The sequence below is a fragment of the Periplaneta americana genome, chromosome 9 (genome assembly GCF_040183065.1).
Source record: "Periplaneta americana isolate PAMFEO1 chromosome 9, P.americana_PAMFEO1_priV1, whole genome shotgun sequence".
Taxonomy (NCBI): domain Eukaryota; kingdom Metazoa; phylum Arthropoda; class Insecta; order Blattodea; family Blattidae; genus Periplaneta; species Periplaneta americana.
Genome location: NC_091125.1, coordinates 29,424,090 through 29,436,130, shown reverse-complemented (window position 1 = coordinate 29,436,130; position 12,041 = coordinate 29,424,090). Strand labels below are relative to the sequence as shown.

General features: G+C 33.8%; 1 protein-coding gene across 2 annotated transcripts in view; it reads left to right on the top strand.

Moving 5' to 3' along the window:
• The window catches only part of LOC138705827 (toll-like receptor Tollo), a 502,484-nt gene extending 493,981 nt beyond the window's left edge, over positions 1-8,503 (top strand). Inside the window, exon 2 of one of the 2 annotated variants that reach the window (XM_069834493.1) lies at positions 4,889-8,503. The gene's annotated coding sequence lies outside the window, so the exon portion shown is untranslated. The remainder of the gene's footprint in view (positions 1-4,888) is intronic. The other variant, XM_069834494.1, reaches the window with a different exon arrangement.
• The last annotated feature ends 3,538 nt before the right edge of the window (positions 8,504-12,041 follow it).

The following is a 12,041-nucleotide window of genomic DNA, read 5'->3' as shown; positions in this document are numbered from 1 at the left end:
CGTATGCAGTCGAAGTACTTGACTACTACTCACGCGACTCATATTTGGTCAAGTTGGGCAGAACAAAACATGGACCGTTTTAAAAATTACACTAATATTTACCATTTAAGTTATTTATATTATGCACACTAGAATACGCTATTTCTAATATTTAAACTAACATAAAAATGTAGGCCTACATTGATCACACATTATTTACACTTTTATGTACATTGTTGTGTATTGTAATGCAAGATATTTTATTTAATAATACTACAGCATACTTAGTTTGCAAGTAGTGTATTATATTTGATCAATGTAAGCCTACATTCTTTATGATAGTGTAAATAGTAAAAATAGCGTATTCTAATGTACATGGTGGCTGTCAGATATTGACTACTTTCAAAAGTCGATTGTCAAAAACTGCTTTTCTTCTCTACATTATGATCTTCTTCAAATATTACTTTTGTAGGATATAATTTTTATTTTTAATAGGCCCTATATCAATTTTCCTTCATTATGTTGATAATTCCTTTCGTCCAAATTATCTTATTTACTGCTAAATTGTAATTGTTTAACTCTTAGAATTACATATATCTAAACACACCTATATTTGCTATTATTATTATTATTATTATTATTATTATTATTATTATTATTATTATTATTATTATTTCATTGTTTTCTGTATTTCTGTTATATCTAACATTTGCTATGTATTATATAGTGGTTGAATGGAAGAGAAGGCATTAAGACCTTAACTCTGCCAGTAAAAATAAATCAATCAAATAAATAATTAATAAACAGTTTAAATTGTAGGAAAGGTCATCGTAGTATCGAATGCATTGTGAACAGTCTGCGGGGTCTAGTACTGAATTATGAATAGAATGTCAATCGGTTTATTGCATTTACTATTTAAAGATTTACGTTTATTTTATTTTATTTCATTTACGTTTATTTATTTTATTTCATGTAATTGTAATTATTGCATATTATATATCACTGCCACCGGGTGTATACCCAATTGTAGTGTTAATAAATAAATAAATAAATAAATAAATAAATAAATAAATAAATAAATAAATAAATAAATAAATAAATAAATACACACATACACACATACACACATACACACACACATACATACATACATACATACATACATACATACATACATACATACATACATCACAAACGACACGCAAACAATCCCTAAAGATGAGTCGATTCAGAAAAATCAAAACTCTATAGTGCCTGTGTCGCGCGCGAAACATGACGTCACGTCAATAGAGTCTATGAACAACTAACCTTATCTCAGTAAGCCCTGAGATGGAATATGGTGCCTAGTCATTACAATAGCGTTAACCGAAACGGTGTCGGCGTTGTGTAGTAAAGGGTGGATCGCTCGAATGTACTTAATTTCAATTGTATGTGACTGGTGAACGGTTGAAGATAGAACCTTACGGTAACGTTCATATGAAAGGAAAACTTCACAAGTTTCGAATCCTGTCGGTAGATGGTGCTCAGGCACGGTTTCTTTTCGTAGATTGTATCGATTGTCAAAATGGCGACACCGCAGATGCAAGTGCAAACTGTGTTGTGGTATGCGGAGTTTAAATCAATTGTTAGAGTTCAAAGGGAGTATCGGCGAGTGTTTAACCATGATGCTTCAAATGCTAAAAGCATTAAGAAGTGGCACGATACATTTTTAGCTACAGGATCGGTGTTGAAGAAGTATGGTGGTGGTCGTAGAACATCCGACGAAATGGTTGCAAATGTTCAAGCCGCGTATAAGCGAAGCTCGCGGAAGTCATTAAGAAGACCTTCGCGGGAAAAGTGTGTGTGGTACCACATATCTTGACATGCTGGAGCAGTTCTTATTTCCACAAATTGAACACCTGCAGCCTAACAACCTTTTCCAGCAAGATGGCGCTCCTCCACACTGGTTCAAAGACGTTCGTACGACTTTAGAAAGCGTGTTCCCTGGCTGTTGGATTGGTAGGGGAGGACCGGTCGCTTGGCCCCTGAGATCTCCGAACTTAACACCGCTCAATTTCTTTCTCTGGGGCTACATCAAAGATAAAGTGTACGCCACCCCATTCCAGAAGACATGCTCCAATGTGCTTGGCAAGAAATCGTTTATCGCCTCAATATCGTCACAGTGACAGCTGAAGCTCACGTAGAGATATGGTGATGTGCATATCGAAACTTGTTGAGTTTTCCTTTCATATAAACGCTACTGTAGGTTTCTATCTTCAACCGTTTACCAGTCACATACAATTGAATTTAGGTACATTCGAGCGGTCCACTCTGTATTGTAACTTGCGTACTGGCGGCGTACTGCGCTTTCGAATTTCAACAATATTGCTAAGTAAAGGAATGGTAAGGTACAATAAGCCCATAATTCTGTTAGTCTTTGTGCACCACTTCCGTATAAAAGGAGTGATTGAAATACAATTCATAGTGAACATTTCATCTTATATTTAATTTTCGTATCGAACATTAATATTAGTATAGTAGTTGGGTAGTATAGCATATCGTTCTGTAGCAAAATAGAAACTCTGACATTCGATGTAATGGAAAGCACTACTTTGTGAAATGTTTTAATCAGACATGCCCACGGCGTTGTGATTCACAGTGCTAAAGGGTTCAGGTGCCAATTACTGTAATTACAATTCATGTATTACGATGAGTATTGAATGATCTGTCGTCATACAGTAGTTAACATTATGTACCTACAAAAGCAAACGTTTCAATGAATTTAAATACGAGTATTACATTTTGTAAAAGAGATGTGTCCATCAACATGCATAGAACATGTGTCATGAGTTAGTATCACGTGATGCAGTTGTTCTAATTAGATATTGAGCCATATATCTAGAGAAGGTCCTCTACTGAAATGTTTTAATTTACACTGGGTATACTAACATAAAGTCCTGAATATCTTAAGGTCTGTACTACTCCGAAATTTCGTCCGAGTGTAATACCAAAGATGCCACCATATTAACAATACAAATCAGATAACATTCGAATTAACGGTCTGACTACCATTCTATGTGGCCAACACGGCGCCAAATCACAGTCTAAGACATATTTCGATTGGCCATTTTTGCATATACAGTATAATCCCCCAAGGCCAGTAATTTATTTTTATCTTCACCCTCCTCATCCTCATCGACCCTATAGGCTCTATTTAAGGGGTTTAGGTACAGCTTACAGCAGTAAAATTTTGGAAATATTCAACATTTTTTCCGCTATTACTGTATCTTGTACAATAATGAAAATTAGTATGTGTAAAACACTGTACTTCTGCTATATGAAAAAAATATTTTTACGATTTAAAAAAATTATTTACACTTTTTTTTTTTCAAAATTCAGTTCACTGTGCAGTGATGAAGCTTTTCCTTCATAACTCAAAAACCATCCAACATTCTGTGATGAAATTTTTTGTGTGTATTTATGCATGTCATATCTACAATTTGATGCAAGATCACTACTCTACCTTTGATAGATTGTCTGATAAAAAAAATGAATTAATTTAAAAAATTGGTCTGTCAGTATTTTCTTCTAACACAAAATAAATAAAAATATTATTTACTAAGGAATGTAGTTGAAAGAGCATGATATTGTAAACACGAGTTTCAGCAATAAAATAAAAGAGAGAGAACATGAAAAACTTACCAAGTTTAAGAGTTATGAGGGAAAAACTTCATCACTGCACAGTGAACTGCCACCATTTTGAATTTTGAAAATAAAAAATAAAAAAAAATGTAATCATAAAAATATGATTTTTAAATAGCAGAAGGACAGTGTTTTACACCTACCAATTTTCATTATTGTACAAGATACAGTAAAGGAGGAAAACAATTTGAGTATAACAAAAAAAATTACTGCTGTAAGGTGTACCTAACCCCTTAAGAATTAAACAGGACAGATTATCTTGGGAGGTGTGCGTCCTGGACTCATTCCACCTGGGAAAGATTTCAGGGGCCTGGTAACGTAAATTATACATATTGACTGTGCTGGATTAATATTATTTTTTAAATATTCATTGATCCTATGTAAAAATAATATATAAAGAAATACAAAGATTTTTTATTTCATATATTTTAAGGCCTGGAGAGTACAAAAATGAAAAAAAAATTAATAAATACATATAGGTTATCATTAAAATATTAATTGAAGCGTCGGCTGGAATAACGTTATAAGTTACATTTGGTAAAATTTACAGGAGCTGCAAAAATGTGTACACGTACGTTGTTCTTACAGGGTAGCAAACTTTTGAGTGGACAAATTTCACGTACTGCATTGATGGACAGTTGCAAGCCAAAGAGTATAGCAAGGTAACATGACATACAACATTATTACACGGAAACACGCCGAATGAAAATTTTGTAACTTACAACGTTGTTCCAGCCGACGCTTCAATTATTTGCATATCCTGTATAAAATAAACAACTACTAGTTTACAAAGAGGTGAAAAATTTGTTTTTATCCCGAAAAAGATTCTCATGCGTTCTTAAATAAATCTACATTTTTCTTTAAATTATAGGCCGAGATAGGTCTACGTATAAAAAGGCATTTTCTCTCACATCACTTACAAATGAAAATTATTTCAGTCACGCGAATTTATGGTAAGGTTTCAATTTTTTCTGGAGACTATATGATCACTTAAATAGTTCCTCTCGACTATTCGATATTATCTTCATATCTGTGCGACGAAACGCTTATAGATCTATTCTACCTTATGTCCAGTTTTACTTCATAGCGTTATTCGAGTTTTGTAAAGCTTCATCTAAGAAATGTTGGCTTACATAACAATTTGTAGTTCTTCATAATTTATTTTATTTAAAGTTAAACCTTTAATTGAAAGCATTACCTAACATAAATTTTATGGTAAATGTTTCAGATTACCGGTGAAGCTGTGGTGATGCTGGTTTGGACCAGAAGACTGCCTCCATTAGCTGAAAATCTGGAGATCTGTCGGATCCTTTCTGAAGAACATATCCTGAACTGAAGAAATTGTTACAACGATTCGCTTCATAATCGAAGAACGTTAACAAAACGAAAAACAACTGTGTATTAAGTTAAATAGTGGACAAATTGCGAGATATTTAAGAAGACTGTGAGACAAGTTATTTTCATGCAATTAAAGTAAAAATATGTACACAACCGTTCGTCACTGTACAATTTGTTTTATATATATGTGCTCCGGGTGGCTATTCTGTAAGAATACTGTGAATTTTCGTTTTCTTCATACTTATTTATTCACGTGATGGAAGAATCTTTTGAAGAATTGCATTTGTATTAAGTTATTAAAGCCTTGTTACATATATTATCGTCTAAAATGAGTAATGTGTATTTTTAGTGACTGAAAAAACTTTACCAAATCTAGATTGTCTCAAGAAAATTACTAGTGTGAATACGAAGAACCCCTTTTTTGAGTGTAATGTCCTGTCTTTCATGTAATTTTCGTAAGTTTTAGTTTTTTTTTCGTGAGTAATTAGATATGTTGTATTGATACATGCAAACACGCCGATATAGTGAGTCATAAAAATTTTATGAACCAAAACAGAACACGGTTTAAGGCGGTTGGTAATACATAATTCCCAACGTGGCATATCGTATTCGCTATTACCATGATGGGATTATAGGCAAACGTACCGTAAATGATTATTCTCTCTTCTGTAGCTCCAGGTTATTCCTGTGAAATGATGTAATTCATGTTTGGGTGTATTATTATGTAAAATCAAAGTATCTTACTTCAAAAACATAAATTACTGAAAGTATAACATTTTTAACTTCAAGCGAATGCATATCAAATAAAGTTCTACATTGAACTCTCAACTATTTTAAAACAAAAGATAATTTTACACAGATAAATATGTAAAAAAGGTACTAATTGTAACACACAAGGAAATAAAATGTGTTGAATAATAAAGTGGAGCACAAATCCCTATGAAGGTAATTATAAAACACGCCGAAACTAAAATAAAAAGAAATATTTCTTCCAAAATAAATGTTTTACGTCTTTACATGCTTTGAAGCAACTTTCTCATAACGTCCATAATATTTATTTGAACTATCTTATGACTTTTCTCCAATTACTGACAATGTAACAAGGCTTTTTAAAAGTAAAATCACAAAGTTATTTAATAACAATGCTTGATATAGGCCTAATTATTAAATATGAAAGACATCGAATATATTATGTATGTGTGATTCAGCATATGTAAGTGGTTTAAAGATGCAAAAGGAAATGAAAATGTAAAATTACTGTGAGACCCACACTGAATGCGTTATACCACGATACGTAATGTAATGCTTATGTGTAATAATTAAATTCATGTCAATTCTCAAATAATTTTTAATGAGAAATTTCATTAAATATAAATGTTTTGACTTAACGCTTTTATTTACCTGAAAAAAATTCAATACATTGCACATATAACAGGAGGTACAGCTTCGTATCTGTGTCCATAAATATGTATGTACTCTATCGAAACTAGAAGATTAAACATGCACTCGTAAATAATTTCAAGGGAAAAATTATTCCAGGGTCGGGTATCGGACCCGGGACCTTAAGCTGAGCGCGTTAACGCTCTGCCGACTGAGCTATCCAGGAACTATACCAGAAGCCGGCTCAATTATTTCTCTTATATCCACTGGGTTGACAGAACGTCAGAGGCCAGGATTGAATGCTCTTAAATTTGTGGTTTTCTGTTAACGAACAGTACCGTGCATTATACAAATCTGACTTTAAGCTATAGCTTCCTGTAAGACTGACTTGAACAATTTTCCCCTTCAAATTAATCAATTCAATTTTACTGGGAACTATGCCTGAAAGCCAGATTTGTATAATGCACTGGTAAAGTTTAAGTACATTAGTCATCATTGCAAAATGTCATTATACTCGTAGGCCTATAACACTTACTTGGTGTTCAAACTGTCAATATATGCTTCACTGTGTATGTTTTTATAGAAAAATTCATAACCACATCTCATATTCTGATAGAAATATTTCAAAGGTTTCAAAATGCTATCGAGAGTTGCGAGTTCTAACTTACTGGAAGCATCTTTTAACAACCACCTAGTGAGAATTCGTGAATAGGTTATTGCAAGGTAGTAATTGAATATTTCATATTGTGAAGTCAGACAAATAGGCCTATCATAAATCATTCCAGTTCATTGCTATTTTGCCAAGTTAGTTAAAACTGATGAGGTTTTTGCAGTGAAATTGAATATAATTAATACTGTTCTCTATCGCTAAAATAATAGCGTTTATTATCACAAACGCATCTGCCTAAGTTCAATTCATGACAAAGTACAGCGCATGCATTTTGTCAAGACATTCGCGATGCGCAGTAGGGGTAGGAGTAGAAGGGAAGGTCGGGCGTGTGTCTACCGAGTTGAAGGCAAAGATTAATCCAGTCCCCTATAATTCGTAAGTAGACTCATCCGATCTCGTGCGCAGCTCTTTAGGAATAGTGGGGGAGTGTCTGGACATAATGCATGAGCTGTAATTGATGTACTCTCACCATCCTTTAGGGCAGTGGTCGGCATTTTTTGACTCACGAGTCAAATCCTTAAGACACCAGCAGGGCGGAGAGGTAAGGCATGATCTCCCTCCACTTGTTCACTCTACATTAAGCAGTGTTGTGTATTGCGGACTGCATTTTATATAACGTAATCTTTGCCGACCACTGGTTTAAGGACAGAGCAGTTGTTTCTTGTTTTGTTTCCATTCTTTGACGTATACAATCGTGAACAATCTGAACAAGTCCTGCTATTTGTGGCTGTCTTAAGAAACAGAGATACAGGAGAAACGAACCATAGAACCCAAATTATCGAGAAAATTTCATTAGGCCTAGTATAATGACGAAGATTGTATGCATAAGACCCAATTACTGCCAATTGTTAAGCCTGTTATATGACGTGTATTGAAAGTACTGATTTACAAATTCTTACTGCCGTTTTACATTCACACTTAAAAGCGCTTCCAAGTGACGATCTTGTATAGCTGTGTAGAAAACGGCATACCTTTTCTTCGCCTTCCTATTTCACTTCCTATATGACGAAGGCTCTTATTATTATTGCATTATTATTATTAGCCAAATATAAAAGTACGAGATTACAACGCTGTATTTAATTTATTTATATAATCGGATTCTTCAATGAACTGATTAATGGACTCAAAGGTGTCTGAGGAAAGAATTTTACTTCTCAATAATATGATCATATCAGCTGAATAAGTAACAGAAAGCAATAAAATATTATAAATACGTAATAAATTGGGTCACAATAACACTATACATTCATTTTCATTTCTGACTGCATGTCAATTATTTGCACGAAATGCAATTACTGAAATTTGAAAAGCTCGTTCATGTATTACAAATTCAGCATGAAACCTATTTAGATATAACATATGTGTACATAAAATAGTTATAAAATAATTTGGCTGTTACTTACAACTGTGTTAAATCTTGTTTCTATGCTTTCATTATATGTGTTTGAAAGAGAAGTTCTATTGGGTTATTCATATATGTTAGTGATATTGAAACCTCTTTATCCGTTATCTTTCAGATGTGCTCTCCTGTCAAGAACTTTTTTTTATAATTTATTTGCATGTTCATGAAGAGTTTTTTTCTATATGATTATCAGAAAATGCAAATAGTGACACCGAAGATATTGCGTTGAGCTGTCGCCGATTCTGAAGACATTAAAGAACGACAGAATGATGCACAGTAATTTTCTTTCTATACTTCAAGCTAACAGCCTGTTTATCTGATAATATTTTAACTCTCTCTTGGATGTTTAACTTCTCTTATCCCTTGATATCAGAATTATCTCGCTGTGTATTCTATTAACTTGAGCGTTAATTCCTCTTTCACATACTTATACATTCATTAATTGGTTGTTCTTTTTTTCCTATGATTCTAACTTCACACATACTTTTATTATAATTTTCACATACATAAAATACGCAAATCCCTAAATGGCATAAGCCTCCTCTATTCGCAGGAGTAGGTCAAATTTTGCTTACTTGGTAAACTGATCCAATGTATCTCACCACATTTTGCACGGGTATAGCTTATAACATCTCATTTGGTATGGATGAAATGAAATTGATTCAATTTGAAACTCTATTATATAAAGCAGTCAGCGCGAGCATTTCTAGCCGTTAAACGACGATCACAATGACGTAGAATATCTTTTAAGCGGGTGCCTCCATGAGGTTCTGAGATTTTACGTCACTGTTGCACCTTGTTTAAAGGCTAGAATTGTTCTCGCTGAACATGCCTGTTATGAAGTATGGAACAAAGGATTTTGTTTCAAAAGTAAATAATTTCACATCAATTTTAATTATCTATTCCAAATACTTTGCCTAATTTCATGTTAGTTATAAAGCTCTGATCATTTGCTTTTCTGTAAATAGGTTGTAAAAATACAATAAAGAAGAAGATAATAGGTTCTCAGATAATTTTATGGGGAGAAACCTTCAAAACATTAGTTACAGCAATAAAGATGCTAATTATTGTTCACACATTTTATGATTAACTAATATATTGTGTAATTGAATCGGGGGTTGCAGAAACAGTACATGTCATGAAAACTAAATTTTTCAATAGACACACAAAACGGTATTACTGGTGATAGACAACATCATTGGTTATAGTACTGGCTTCTTCAGACAGAAACCTAATAGATGTGTCGTTTTATACCAAATTAATTGGATTCCAATGAATTGTTAATGAAATAAATCAATATATATTAGCTTGACATGTGCTGTTTCTGCAAGGAATTAAAATTGTAGTATAATAATGTCAGTTCAACTAAAGTTTATTTGTCAAATTAGGGATATAATATATGCATAGGCCTACTGTGTACTTAATACATAAGTTCAGCTTATAAATGAACTTATTTTTCCACAATAGGTCACTGAAGGATATTATTATAAAATTCTGATATTCATGTGACATGTAACGCATTAGTTTGAGTATATCGTCAAGCTTATCTCTTTGAATTGGCACGATTTTGGATATGCCAATGAAGAATGTAAATATGGTATTCTCCTTTGCAGACCTACTTACATGCAAACATTCTCATGGGGGGGGGGGCAGATAAAAAAGTTAATATTTTTTTTTTTCTTCCATGATTTTAATAATGTCAAAAGAAGTTCTTACACAAATGTTGGCCACTCGAGCGCAATTATGAGGGCCGTAAAAAATAAGTTTCCCTGGGTCCATGTACAGTAAGAAAACAAAATTTCATGGAAAGTTTTATTGGAACAGTGTTGAGTTATTTTTCAACGTATTCAACACTAGAATTGAGACATTTGTCATTCAGTGCGATCAATTTTTGTATCCTTATGTCGTAGATGTATGCCGTCTGGAATTGGGAACCAATGTGTCGGCACATATCTTTGACATGAGTTGTTTCTGCGCGCTTCCAGGATTTCACAGGTCTCCAAACGTGCGACGGCTATACTGGCATGTGGTTTCTGGATGGAATGATAGCCCTATATCAACAGTCCATGAAACTCGAATAAACTCATTTCGCCACAAATAGTGACATGTGCGGTTTCTTTAATCCCTGATTCAATTCTAATCAATATTCTGTGATTGTAAAAATTTATCTTTCGTTCTTTCGAAGTTGTAAGGTTCGCCATTCGAAATAAAACATACTTATTTGTAACTTGAAAGTTAGTAATGTTTCTCCTGCAGTTGGAATTGGAGTATGAGTCGCTAGAAACATCTTGTGGCTTACAGTGAGTGAAGATGTTAAACTGCACTGATTAATGAATTATGAATAGAGCTAGAACAGCGTTAGTCCAGGCAATGTCTTTGTCTGGCCTCAGAATTGTCTGAATGAACATATATTTCAATATTTGCTTTTTTTTAATTATATGAATTGTACTGCCTTATTAAAGTATGCTGAACAAGATATAGTTTGTTAAATCATATTGAATTAATTACATTTTCCCACAGAAATAACCGCGATCGAAATCTCGAGTTCGTGCCATGATACAATGGCTTTTGCTGAATTATGCAGTAAAACTGATTAAGTTCATGATCACGCTCTCTATTATGCAGCGGTCAAATCATTCCAGATTGCTCTGCCCATGATCTTGAAGGAACTAACATCATATTTTTACTTTCAATTACATCAGTTATCTTTGTGTACAAGGCAAAGCAATATTTGATTACCATTGTTTCCAAGTAAAGTAATCATGGAAACATTATTGAATTTCATCTGATGTTCGAGGAAGAACATTTGTATTAAACGCACCGTATCATCTACAGTACATCTGTTCACATCGATAGGAACAGAAAGAAAATAAACATAATGTTAGCTTATTAATGAGAGGATAGGACCATTTATATTGTTCAACTATTACAAGAAAACACGATGTTTCGAAATTTTTATTTACTCTCATCTTCAAGTAAGGAGGAAGACGAAGAGAGAAGAAGACTACGAATAGAGTAGGACTTAATAAAGAGCAGTACAAGTAAGTAATAAAATAATTACTGAAAAAAATAATGAAGAGGACGAGAAAAATGAAGGAATAATGTGAGTGGATGCAAGATTATGATGCGTGTTCTAGATTTTGAATTTAAGCATTATTTAAGAGATAAACAATTTACTTTTATGCAAATCTAGTGTTGTGTGGATATAAAGGGAAAAGTTGAGACGGTGTCGTGTGGAGTTCCCGGGTAGCGCTGGTACGTTCAACCAGAGGTCCCGGGATCGATACCCGGCCCCGGAACAATTTTTCCCTTCAAATTATTCAAATCTGCTTTACAGGGAGCTTCACCTGAAAGACTAGATTTGCATAATATATACGTTACTGTGTACGTTAGCAGAAAACCACAATTCCAAGTCACACAGAGATTGTGTGCACTCGTTGTGAGTCTCTGGCGTTCCGTCAGCCCACGCGAGTTGTGTGGATATAAAGGGAAAAGTTGAGACGGTGTCGGGTGGAGTTCCCGGGTAGCTCAGTTGGTAGAGCGCTGGTACGTTCAACCAGAGGTCCCGGGATCGATACCCGGCCCCGGAAT